Below are 12956 nucleotides of genomic sequence, written 5' to 3'. Positions count from 1 at the left end.
TCCTGGCCCATCACCTTGTCCCCAGGGACGGACGTCCCCAGCATACCTCAGGAGCTATTTATTCCTCCCTTGAGCCCTCAGCTGCCTGCTCTGTCACGCAGGGAAAAACTGACTCAGACCTTCCCAAGATAAGGCAACCACATCTGCAGCCCAGCTCCCCAGGAATGCAATCAAAATAGCGACCGGCAGCCCAGGCGAGGGAAGGAGGGGGCAGAATTTTTCACTGCCGACTCTGACCCCCTGATGGACCGTTGCCATGGAAAGCCGGCAGCCAGCGGCCCCAGCTGGGGTCCTGCTGAAGGATTTTCCCTGCTTGGCCTGAGGCTAGGGCAAGGAGAAGAGGGGGAAACAGCGGGGAAGAGCTTGCATCTGGCTGCGACAGCCCTCCCCTGCTAGCAGGTGTAGAGCTCACCTTCCTCTTGGCTGGAGCATCCCGAGATGGTTTGTGATCCAGCAGTGGGCTCAGACGCTGCCGGGCAGCGTTTGAAGCCTGGTGCAGGAGCACGGATAATAAACGCAATAAACCCAGCTCCATATTAATGACAGAGGGATCAGGGAAGGGACAGAGAGACAGTAACCTAAGACCGGGCTGCCGTCCTCTGAGATGGTGAGGTCTCTAGGGCACCCATCCAGCTCCTCTCCCCTTCAGCCTGTTTCCAGTCTCTCATTTTTGCATGAAGAAATAGGACAGTAATTTCTGTCCTACGGGGAGAAACAATACAGGAGCTGAAGCCGACCCCTTCCAGGCTGCCTGAGCAGGCTGATGGTTGGGGGAAGATTTGTACAACTTTCTTATTGTGAAAAAAAACCCACCATGGTTGGAGATTGCACCTAGCTGGGCACTGCATGATCATTTCTTGCCCCAGTGCATTAAGATGAGACGTAAAAGGCTGGAGCTTGAAGCTGCCTTACTTACACCAGAGCCTGGATCAGGCACTACGAAATCTGCTGCCAGCAGCAAGCACCCAGAGGAGCCGTCACCCCTCCTGCTGCCTCGCTGGGAGCTGGCAGGAGGGGACGGACAGCTGCTTCTCCATAATCATCTCTCCACCACTGACGACATGCTGGAGCTAATTTTCAGAAGACACCTTGGGAAGAAGAATGCATTTACAACAGCCGAAGCACCAGGAAGAGCATCTCCTTCCAGAGAACCAAAGATGCGCAGCAAAATAAAATGTCGCTTCTTGTTAACCCTTGCCTGTACCTAAGCAAGCAGTACAAAAGTTGCTGGTCAAATCCTACCCACGTTCACAGTCCTGTAGCTTTGCCGATTGTCTCAGCAAAGAAACAATGACTCTTCAGAGACATTACTGATTGAAATCCCTCCCTGAAGGAGGGACCGTGCCTCAGTTTGAAGCCAAGACTTTCTCTCTCAGATACCTGCTGAGATCATGGTCCCAGCGATCGCTGTTCCTGGCACCTCTCAGCCGTCCAACACGCGTGTGGCACGCACAGCAGCCGGGATGGGGGATGAGGTGCAAAATCCACCAGGTAGAGATCCCAGCCCTGCTCTGGCTTTGAAAAGCATCCCTGGCCCAGGAGGGGAAAGGAGAACTGGGGAAGGCAAAGGGGAAGGGAGGGGGAACACCACCTGCGTGTATCTGATGATACGAAAAGGGTTTTTCTTCTGGTTCCGGAGCTGGAGACGGGAACCTACTGGATGAAAACCTCAGCTCTCCTGCTGCCCTGCTTTCAGCCACTCCAGGCTGACATTTAATTAGATGAGCATTAGCAGAAAGGCAGCTGGGCAGCTGGGAGGGGCCCGGCTTTCTGCACCCCGCAGTCACCCACTCGATGGGAGCGTGCTGCTGTCGGAGGCGCTGCTCAACCATACCCGCCGGGGCATCCTCCCGGCTCCTCCGGCAGCCAGGCTGAGCCAGCCGGGAACCGGCCAAGACTCGCCAGGGAGCCGACCTGACTGACCCTCGAGCCATTGGGACCCCAGATGCTCCCCCGCAATGCAGTCATTAACCCTTTCCCCCAAAATTTCCAGCAGCCACGTGTGAAGCCCAGCAACGGGACAGGGTTTCCTTTTGCATCAGCCTCAAGTTTAGCTCAGTAACGACCCGGGAGCCAAGGAGGCTGGAGCATGGAGCAGGCATTTTTCCTGCCTGCATCCTATCTGGGAGAAATTACAACAAAGTCATGAAGGATTTGCAGTTATTTTCACACTCATTTTCCCAGATTAACACATGGATCCACTTTCCGTTCAGCAATCTGAGCATGTTGTTTTGTCTCTGTCGCAACCTCACACTCCGGTGTCCCAGAGCTTTCCAGTGCCCCACTGATGGGTATGGGATATCAACAGGAACAGAGGAGCTCGCTTTAATTAGCGTGCACTTCTTAATTGGGCTGCAAGCTCCCCAGCAAGTCAGATAATATTTTATCTTCATTTTACAGACCTGTGAGTGAGGAGGCAGCAGGAAGACCAAGGGACATGACCAAGGGTGGTCAGCAAGAAGGTGGCAGAACAATGGAGAGATACCAGGAGTCCTCCCTGTCCCCATTACCTGCACTGAACCCAGCAGTGACATTACCTGGTGACAGCTCACCAAAGCACTCTGTTTGCAAGGAATAGCGGGAAGATCCCAGATTACCCACTTGCATAAATCAGCCTCTCTCCCTTGCTATCAACGGAACGACACAGATTCAAGGAAACTGGGTTAGATCCACAGTTATATTGGGCTGCAACACTCACAGGTTAAGCAGAGTTCCCCCGACTGTCAGACATGCCAAATCCCACCAGGGGAAAGACCCTGCCCAGATGGGGCTTTATGTCAAGGCTTTACCAGGGACACGGGGCAAGCTCTCATTCCATGTTGTAAGATAAACTTTCCAGCGAACCCAGGATGCAGCTGTTTCAGCTGCTTTCAGCAGAAGACATTATCTGTGGAGCAGATAAACTCAGTTCAGCCTTACCTACAGCTCCACAGCCAGCTCCTCCACAGCAGCGTCAGCACTCAGCTAGCTGCTATCAGCACATCTGCAACGCATCCGTGCCGGAGCAAACTTTTGCCTGCTGGTTTGGAGGGAAAAAGCCAGAGCCTTTGCATTGTCCTCCTCCCGCAGCGCTCTGGTCTGGCTGGTCTGAACTGGCTGTGGTGGGAGCAGGAACACATTGCTCTGGTTTCTCACCCTGCCACTGCTTTTTTGTCCTCATCTCTTTCCATGTGTACTCATTCCCAGGCCAGCATGGAAACACAAGGGGAATCGAATGGCTGTGAGGTCCCACATAACAATGGCACAACATGGGGCAACAACCAGCCACCAGGTCTTCTGCAGACCATGGGGTGAAGGGCTGCAAATGCTGGTGGAGGCGGTTGGGTGAAGGTACAACCCACAGCCAGGCTCTCCAGGGCCAGAAGCCAGGAGGGATGAGGGAGCGGAGCGTTGGCTTGCATTTACCCCTCACTCTCTTACTGTTCCTTATCGCTCTCAAGGGGATGCTTTCACACTGCATCTGCCCAACGGAGAGGTGTTAGCTGAGATGCACAACCCACCACGGGAAGCTGCTGTGCCCAGCTCTGGGACCTCCACACGGTCCAACAAGCTCCAACCAGCCATGTGTTAACCCCCAGGTCTGAAACCCCTGCATCTAGCTCAGGAAACAGGTTGACCAATATCTATGGGAAATAAGGGAAATTTGGGAGTGGGGAGCCAAAGGGTCAGTGGAGATGGGCGACACCGAACATATCAGCTCCGTGATGTGCTGGGATGCCTGGTGTTGGCTCTGGGGCTGGCGTCCCCCCGTGCTGGTAGGGAAGCGAGCTCAGGGGCTCTTTCCTTCAGACAAGTCCAAATGATAAATTTTGCCTGCTGTGTCACAAGAGCCAACGCAGCAGCTCACACACACAACACATTTCGACCGCTGAACCCTACCACCGCACACGTGAGCACTGGAAACCTCGTGCATGCAAAGCGGCGAGCACGTCCCACCAAGTAGAGATGGAGCTCCAGCAAGAGCTGCAGGGAGGACTGTGCTTACACCTCCGTGCAAGCAACCCATCGGATCCAGGCAACAGTCCACAAGCAGAGCGAGAGCTACAGGCGCCAACATCCCCCTCCAGCTCCCAGCATGACTCACACCGGTTGCCATGAAGAAGTCAACATTTGCATGCAGCTACCCCACGGTGGAATGAGAAGCTCCCTCAGCTATCTGCCAACTCTCTGGGGGAGGGCAGCGAGTGGTGGGACCTCAGGGGCCAGCATGGTACCAGATGGCAAGCTCTGGCATTTCCACAGGCATCTCCAGGCTGCTACCAATGCGGTCTGTATGTGCAGCACGCCCCAGACGATGCTCCCCGCAAATGAGATGTTCGAAGGAGAGAAGGGAGTTGGGCACCCAATTCCTATCGGATTTAGTTTTCTTTCAGCTTCTTTAAACTTGCAACCTTAAAGCTCCCCGCCCTCGCCAAGCACCACACAGAATTAGCTACACGCAGAGCGATCGATGCCAGCGAGGGAGAAGCGCACGCACGTTCGCACCTACTCGGCACACGCCACTCAGCACAAAGTGAGCGCAAGCGCACAGACCCCAGCCCAAAGCTGAGCTCTGGCAATAGCGAAACCCAACATATCCACGGGCAGTTTCTCCCAGCATCGATGCACCGCACGGAGGTGTCCTCCCAAGCGATGCCCCAGCCCCGCAGTGGGACGGCTGCTCTCACAGGCATGTGAAAAGCCCCGGCTTGGGAGAAAGGGGGTAATTATATGCCAGGGGAGCAGCTGATTCAAACCCTTCCTGACCCCAGGCTGAAGAGTTCTCCTGATCGATCACGAAGATGCTCTTTCATTTTCCTCAAGCGTTTCGCTGACGGATGGAAAAATCAATGCCCCACAGAGGAGTCTGGAGGGGGGTGGAGCAAGGGGAAGAAAGGGAGAGAAAGGGAACGGGGAATGAAAAGGAGGAGAAGGGAGAGGGGAGAGGGGAGAGAGGAGCACACCAGGGGAGGCAGGGGCTCCTGGAGGGGGTGGTGGGAAGGCGGGTGGGCTGGCGGCACCTGCAGCCATCGGCTGCCCCCGAGGTTTGGGATCTCCTCCCCACATGGAGGACCGAGGGCAGAGCAAGGCTTCTCCCGGCTGCGTGCCGTGGAGCCAGGGCACCGCTGCTCCGAGAGCCCCCATTGGGCTGGTGCCTCCCCACGCCGAGCACCGCTTCTGCAGCACCGATGAAGGCCCCAAACCTGTGCCATGGGGTCGGTCCCCCCCGCAGCGACACTGCTGGTTTCCATGGAAACACCTCCCAGTTCCCCACACGGACACATCGCTGGTACCCATGGTCAGATGTGGGAGAAGAAACCCTCAAGGTCCACAAAGCTTTTGGGTGGAAATTCCCCATGACCTTGTTTTTCATGAAAATTGCCCTGCTGAGATCCCCCAGCTCTGACTCGCTACGTGGGTGCAGTCCAAGCACCGTCTTGGGGTCCCATCCTGCCCATGCAGCTCTGCAGGGTGCCCCAGGCTGGGACAGGGATCCCCAGTGCCTCCGTGCCGGCAGACCCTGGGATTCCAGCATCTTGCCAGTCCTGCTGGGCAGAGACGCTGCCAAAAGGGACTTCATCCCTTCGGGGCGGTGGAAATCTTTGCTAAAGACCAAGCTAAGACCTGAGCAACTTATTTAGCTCCTCGGTTTCGGACTGCTGTGGTTTTCAGAGAGACAGTCGAGCCCCTCCATTCATAGTCGCTGACACCAGCCACTGGGAAAGACACCCATGAATCTCCCCTTGGGCCAGGGGAAAGCCAGGCCCACGCTGCTGGACGCAGATGAAGTGGCAGCTTGCCTCAAACAGTTGTTTTCCAGTGTTTTCTTCCCCACATCCTATTAATAATTAACACAACTGCAATGAGACCGGCTTTTAAGAGGCTTCACTGCCATGGGCTGCGTTACAGTACCTCTTCCAGGAGCAAAGGTTTGTCTGTTACCACTGGAAACCGGGAAGGCTCCGGTCTCGGCCAGGCATGCAGTCCTCATGGGAACCTGTCTCCGTGTCCCTGCCGGGCTGAGCCAACCCATCGCACTGCCGGAGCTGAGGTGACAGAGCCCTGCCAAGGCAGCCCATCCTCAGCTCCTTCCCAAAATCCCACCCTGGGTTAGAGACAGCTCATTGGGCCATTTTAAAATCACCACCCTCTTCTCCTCGAGGCTGACCTGGGTGTGAGCTCGTCAGTCAGGAGGACAAGCTAATACTCTCCCTCGAGATGGGATTTGGAGGTTAAAGGGTATTTGGGGGTTGGGGGTGGTCTCTGCCCACCAATGCACAACCCCTTCCCCTGGCACCTGCAAAACAGCGAGTGAACAAAGCCAGAGCAGCCCATTTTAGGTCACTCTGTGGGGTGTTTTTCAGGATCTCCCTTTCCAAAGGGCAGGGAGCTCCTTTCAGATCACCGCACTCCCAGCTGCCCGGCCGACCGTCCCATGCCAGGCTGGGGACGATGCTCTGGGCCACCCGGGAAGGGAGAGCAGGGATCGAGCCGTCCCCAAATTCGGATCGAGCGATCTCCACACCTCCAAACACACTGCTCGGGAGAAATGCAAACGGAAAACAGGGGATGTGTTAGAAGCAAAATCCTCAGCCCGACCAGCCCCGTCTCCCAGTAATTGCTTTGCCCCCGCTGGGCTGGGGCCCCGATCCCCCGCCCGGCCCCACGCAGAGCGGCTGCACCGGCCCGGCTGGTTGGGGCAGCCGCAGCGCTGCGGGAGGCAGAGCGGGGCCTGCAACAGCCCTGGCAATAAACAGCTTCCACATGCACGCCACGTTGCCTAACCGCCCGCTCCCCGCCCTGACATACCAGCACACTTATTCATCGGTGTGCGAGGGGCCGAAGGAGCATCGAGGGCACTTGGCCCCGGGTGCTCCGGCGCCTGCGAGCTGCAGCCCCTCCTGGGACGGGGTCCCGCGAGCCCCCCGTGGTCCCTGGGGGTGCGGCTAAGCCAAGGTGCCCATTCTGCAGCCGTGCCACAGCTCCAGGGCTGCTGCTGCGGGTCCCCCAGGCTAGCAAACACCCGCCCTAAGTGTGGACGCCAGTGCTGGCAAACCCCCTTGAATCTCCTTTTAATTGGATCCCCAGTTTTCCTCCTTATCCCACACTGTCCGCATCCCCCCAGGCCATCGTGCCATGCCTCTCCTTTGGTGAGGACCAGCTCAAACCCACCGGGCTCAAACCCACATCAGCCTTTCCCCCCCGCAGCGACAGTGTCCTGACCCCGCTTGTCCTCTGTACGACAAAACCTCTCAAATTAGGGGTTGGGAAAGGCTTTGAGCCCCCAGCCCTGCGGCAGAGTGGGGTCAGTGCTCTGCAGAGCCTGCAGCTGCGGGGACGTCAGGGACACATCACCCAACAAGATCCCATTGCTGTCCCATCCCGGTTGGAAGATCCAGGGATGGGACAGTCCCATCCCGGCAGCCTCTGGGGATGATAAACCCCCTTTGAAGGCAGAAAGCAGGCAGGGCTTCAGCTCGCTGGCATCCTGGTGGGTTTACGAGGAGATTTTTAGCAGCACCAGGAACAGTCCCTGGATTAGAGCTACAGGCTTCAAAAGGAGCTGCCGAGCGCGAGAGCCGAGGGCTGGAGTCGCTGCGGCTGAAAAGGGAACACTGCACATTATAAATAGCTGCCTCACTGGCAGCACATCTGTTTCAGGCAGCGGCTCGGGAAGGCTGTGCGTGTTCTGGTTTGGCTATTTTGGGGGAAAGAGATTTGAAACTCACTCATTATTATTGTTCGCCCAAGAGATGTGAATGATGCCTGTTTCTCCTTTGCTTTTTCAAAATAGAAAGCAAAACAAGGTGAGTTTCAAAGCGCACTGTGGTGTAAGGTTCCCTGGGAGCTGCAGCTCTCGCTGAGAGATGGTACGAGCACCTCGGTGACACCTGGATCAACAGGTGGTGGCACTAAACAAGGCTGGCCATGGGATGGGGACAGCACAGCCCTTGTCTCTGCTCAGCCACGAGCTACCCTACAGCCTTGGGAAGCCGTGGGGGTGGGAGGGAGACAGGCAGCTGCAGGCAGCAATGAGGCCAAGGGCAGGCGTTGAGGCGAGGCTGTGAGTGATGGTCCCCAAAATGCCGTGGGCTCATCTGCGCCCGCCAGATGGGACTGCCTCATCCCCCCACTCACGCCACCACGTCCCCCCATGGCTCTGGCCCGTCCCTGCACCGGAGGAGATGCCGCACCCCCCCTGGGACCGACCTTGGCGCAGAGGAGCAAGGCCGGGCGGCGGGATGAAGGCCACAGCCCCGGGGATGCTTTGGCACCACTGGGGCAGAGGACAGAGGGATGTCTCAAGCCTGGCTGCCCCATCTCTTGAAGGGCCAACGTCCTGCGAGAGCCCGCGTGTGCCGAGGAGGTGTGGGGTGCCGCCAGAGCGAGCGTGCCCGGGGCGAGCGGAGGAGGATGAAGAGGCGTCCGAGGTCCAGTGGCGTCAGAGCAGCCCGGCAGTGCGCAGCCCGGCCTGAGCGCTCCCGTACAGCCCAGCAACGGCTCATTAATCACTCGGCACTGCCGCGGGATGGAGGCCCTCGCCGACTGCCGCCAATCCCCGCGCTGTTACCACAGAAACAACCCTTACCCTGCACAGGCTTCAAAGGGTTTTGTGCGTGTGCCTGTGTGTGCTTCTCTATCTCCCCCCCCCTCCCGTTGTTGTTTTTTTGTGTGTGTGTGTGCGCAAGAAAGAGGTTTGGTTTTTTTTCTCTTCCCTGGGAAGCATTTGGCACCGGGGCTGGGATCATGTGAAAAGCGAGCGCGGGAGAGACGGACAGATGGACGGAGCAAAGGAGAACCGGGAGAACCAGCCGTGATAGCCACAAGGCTGGGGGGCTTTGGAAAGGAGAAGGGGAAGGGTTGGGGGGGGGGCAGAGGCAGCTGCGGTGCTAACGAGTCAAAAATAAATATTTATACAGGGAGAGTTTTAAAACCCTATTTTGCATCATTATAAATTATTCATCCTCCTGTTTCTCCCTGCCCGCCTCTCCTGGTAGGGAGCTGTGAAGGGGACGGTGCTGCGGGGTGGGTGAAGGGGGTCACGGCTGACCAGGACCCAGGACCCCCCACAGCGCCCCGGGGAGAGGAGGCAGGGAGGTTTGGGGAGGGAAGCAGGGACACAGCGCAGATGCAACCGGACCCCGACACGACCACAGCGGTGCCAGATGGGGAAGGGTCAGGAGAGGTGGGTGTCGGGAGCAGGCGGCTGAAGGTCCCCAGGGGACTCGGCAACCTCCCGGCTAGCAGTGTCAGAAACAACGCGGCTGCTCTTGTGCTGTACACTGGTTTTGGATGGAGCCCTCTGTGACTTCCAGGCCCCCAGATTTTTGTTTTGGCAAAGACAGCAGTGGCCTGGCTGATGCCCTGCAGCGTCCTTCTGAGGAGGTGGGGACGGGGAGCTCTGCAAGGAGCCCCACTCCCCAGCTCCCCCGTATCCCTGGCTTCCCGGGTGTTGTGGTGCCCACGCCGAGGGCAGGCACACACATGCAGGCAGTGATACAGCTCCTGCCCACACTCCTGCACTCACACGGCCAGCCGAAGAGCCGAGCCGACTGGGAGCCCCATGCCACCGGCTGGGATAACGCTTCCAGGAGCCGTCCTCACCTTTGCACCTCCAGCTACACACTGACACGTGCACGACACAGCCCTCTGCAAAGCTGGCAGCGGCTTCCCATCGAGGGCCTTGAGCAGCACCTCCGAGGCTGCCCCCAGACTCGGTCTTGACCCTTCTGGGTGCAGCCAAGCGTTTCTTTCGGTCACTATTGCATGTCCTGGTGCTCTGATTGCAGCTGCCATTACCTCCACCAGCGTACAAGGTTTGAAAAGAGCCACCAAGCACAAAGGAAAGGTTTTGGGAGGAGAGGCTTGCCGTGGCTATTTCCAGGCTCACTGCTATTGCATTTGCCAGAACTGCTGCAACAGAGTCAAAAAGCAAGCAGAGAGAAAGGCACGAGCCTGGCTGAGCAAGCCACAAAAAGCCCCTTGCCTAGCTGGAGGCTTCCAGCATATGGAAGGGGAGGTAAGAGGACTGGAGGGGGTGAAAAATGATCTGGATCACCCCGCTATCCCCTCGACTCCCCTTCAGCCTCTCCTGACAGCTGCTTGTCTGACCTGCCCCTCCAGCGACTCCCCGGCAGCCTCTTCCAGTGCTTCACCCCCAGGATATCTGAACATCAAACCTAAATCTCCTTTATGCTACAGTTTAAGCCCATAATTTCTTGTCCTACCCACCATAGGACACGGAGAATCTTTTATTCCTATCCTGTTTGCAGCAGTCACTGACATATTTTTGAAGGCTGTTATCACATTTCACCTTCAGTCTTAGACCTTTTCATGAAAGATGGAACAGAAACACAGGTTTGTGACGGGGAGGAAGGACAGAATAACAAAGAGGTTTTTCTGGATCAAACGTGGAAACCAGGAAAGCCAGTGGAAAGGCAGGGAGCCAAGGAACGGGCAAGGAGCAGCTTGTAACACTGAGAAGAAGCTTAAGTGCCACCAGCCAAGTTCAGGACGCAAGGGGAGATGCTGGAGACACAGATCAGTGGGGAAGAAAAGTGATGACACGCGGGTCATAGTGACATGGTGCAGAGCACCGGGACAAAACGGGCCGGGGGTTCCCACAAAGGGTGATGTGGCAGTGCCTGAAAGGGGCATTGGGTCTTGGCTGCAAGTGGGGAAGAGAGCTAGCTGGCCTTGCTTTTGCTGGTACCATTATTTATGGCAGATAACGTGCCAACTCGGTCCTAAGGTCCTGGAAAGGTGCAGTGGAGAACCACAGACGTGAACGGCAGGCACCTAACAGCACGATCCAATATGCTTATCGTGCCTTTGCACGGCCACATGTGTCCAAAGTACTTACAAGAAGGAGATAATCTAATTTGATAAGGGAGAGGGTAGAGGAATAACACTGTGGGCACAGATATCAGGAGCAGAAAACAAAGGAGACACTGCGGCAGGCATCTGCTACAGACCCCCAGGACTCGAGGAGAGAAAGAAAGAACAAAAAGATTCCTGAACCAACTATCAAAGAGCTCGAAAACACAGGATACTTGTACTCGGGGGGCACTTTAACCACCCAGACATCTGTTGGGCGACAAACAGATCAAAACATAGTCAGAACAGTTTCTTCGTTATGTGGAGGACAATTTACAGATGAAGGAAGTAGAAAGGCTCCACGAATCTACTCGCCAATAAAAAGCCACTGTTAAAAAAGCAACCGTAATGGGGGAAGTTTGGAGCCTGTGATCACAAGCGACGCAAACCCACCGGAGTGAGGACACAGCGGCAGGAGATACTTACTTCGCAGCAAACGTGTTGCAAGGGGAACTAAGGGACAGGAAAGAGCAGCAGAGCTGGAGCTGCTTGCGGAAGCTCTGCACTTGTCCCCTCCAACAACACGGCTGTTGATAAGGGACAGGATAAGCCTCCCAAATGTGATGGAAAGAAAAGAAGCAGAAGGAACAGCCCTTTGCATCAGAGACAGCCCTAAATGTAGGCTGTGGACCCAGTGAGCGGGGCGGCCCGTGATCCCACCTCGGCTAGCAGCTGCAGCACATCTCAAGATTGCCAAAGGCAGGCTTTTGCCCAGAGCACGGGGGAGGTAAAGCAGGAGCAGGCAGCCTGTAAGAGCTCATCTTCTGAGCAGCGAGACTTTCCATGCCCGTTGCATGAATGAAACCAGCTCTTGCACATCACCGCAGGAGCTGAGCACCTCCAAACACCGCATCCCCTCTTGAACGTCACCCCTTGATCCCTCTAACTCTGTGCCAAAAGCAGAGACAAGGTCTGAGTTTTACAGACCAGAGCCCCAGCGCAAGGTCTGTGCGCTGCAGTGGCTCCTGCCTGTCCCCCCGCAGAGGCAGGGGCATAGCCGTGCTACCGTGTGGAAAAGGGTTTCACAACATCCAGCGCTAGAGACACAAAACACTCTTTGCAAAACTAGGAGATGCAAAAGTAAACACATCTGACAAGTCTGTACCGCAGCAGAGGGGGTTTCCCAGCACGCAAAGCCCTTTGGCTTCTAGAAAGGAAAGTAACTTTTGTCTATGAACTCCTAGAGGAGTTTGGAAAAGATCTGGTTTCAGCTATATCATCCGTGCTCCACGGAGAGCCTCAGGCTCTGGGGGGGCACAAGCAGCAGGAGGCTGCCTGCAGCTACCCCCCGCCCTGGGGCACGTGGCCCCCAGCTCCCCGCAGCCCTCCCGCCCCGCAGCCTGCATCCCCCCCGCCCCGCACCCTGCATCCCCAACCAGCCATAGCAGCTCAGTTCATTAAGGCTTTGGCACTATAATGGGGTTCAAAACTAGCCAGGTTTTAAAGGTGTTTTGTGTTTAAAGATTAAAATAGCGAACAACTTGAAGTGCCTAAAATACACCTGAAAATCTGGCCTTTTGGCATTTAAAGGACCTAAATGTCACTGAAGGGGGTGGGATGCAGCACAAGCCTCCGTTTCCCCTCCAGAGTCATCTGGGCGATGAAGGGATATGTCATCCCCTGCTTCCCACACCAAGAGCAAGGACCTCCTCAGCCTTCATAATTACCGCCAAGCAGATGGAGACACTGGAGATCTGCAACTTCAAACAGCATAACTTAAAAAATCACTTGGGGATAGGAAAATCTCCCCTACTTTTGGCCACGTTTCCAAAGGTGGTTCCCACATTTTGGCCTTAGCTGGAGCACACAGTTTCCCGTTTTGCATACACAAACGTAGCTCTGGGTATACGAGTGTCCAAGTTTCGCGGGTGTTGGTTTTGAAGTGCTTTGGGAAAATACAGCTATTAAAAAAGGAAGGAAAAGAAAGTAGCAGCAGCCATATATTGTCCCTTTGTAGGGAACAACTCTGGACATCTTGCTCCTTATTTATTAAAAAAAAAAAGCCAACATTGTTTTCCAGGCCTGAAACCCTGACTTCAGTTACAACACGTGTCTATTTGTCAGGAGAAAAGCTGAATATTTCTGCTATCACCAGATTA

At 56.0% G+C, this 12956-nt stretch overlaps 1 protein-coding gene across 1 annotated transcript in view; it reads right to left on the bottom strand.

The window, feature by feature from the left end:
* NTMT1 (N-terminal Xaa-Pro-Lys N-methyltransferase 1) overlaps nt 1–12956 on the bottom strand; it is a 104125-nt gene that overhangs the window by 72318 nt on the left and 18851 nt on the right. The gene's annotated exons all lie outside the window — the stretch shown is intronic.

This window comes from Aptenodytes patagonicus, chromosome 18 (assembly GCF_965638725.1).
Source record: "Aptenodytes patagonicus chromosome 18, bAptPat1.pri.cur, whole genome shotgun sequence".
In the NCBI taxonomy this organism is placed as follows: Eukaryota; Metazoa; Chordata; class Aves; order Sphenisciformes; family Spheniscidae; genus Aptenodytes; species Aptenodytes patagonicus.
Note: the sequence above shows the minus strand (reverse complement) of the source record. Positions and strands in the feature narration are given on the sequence as shown.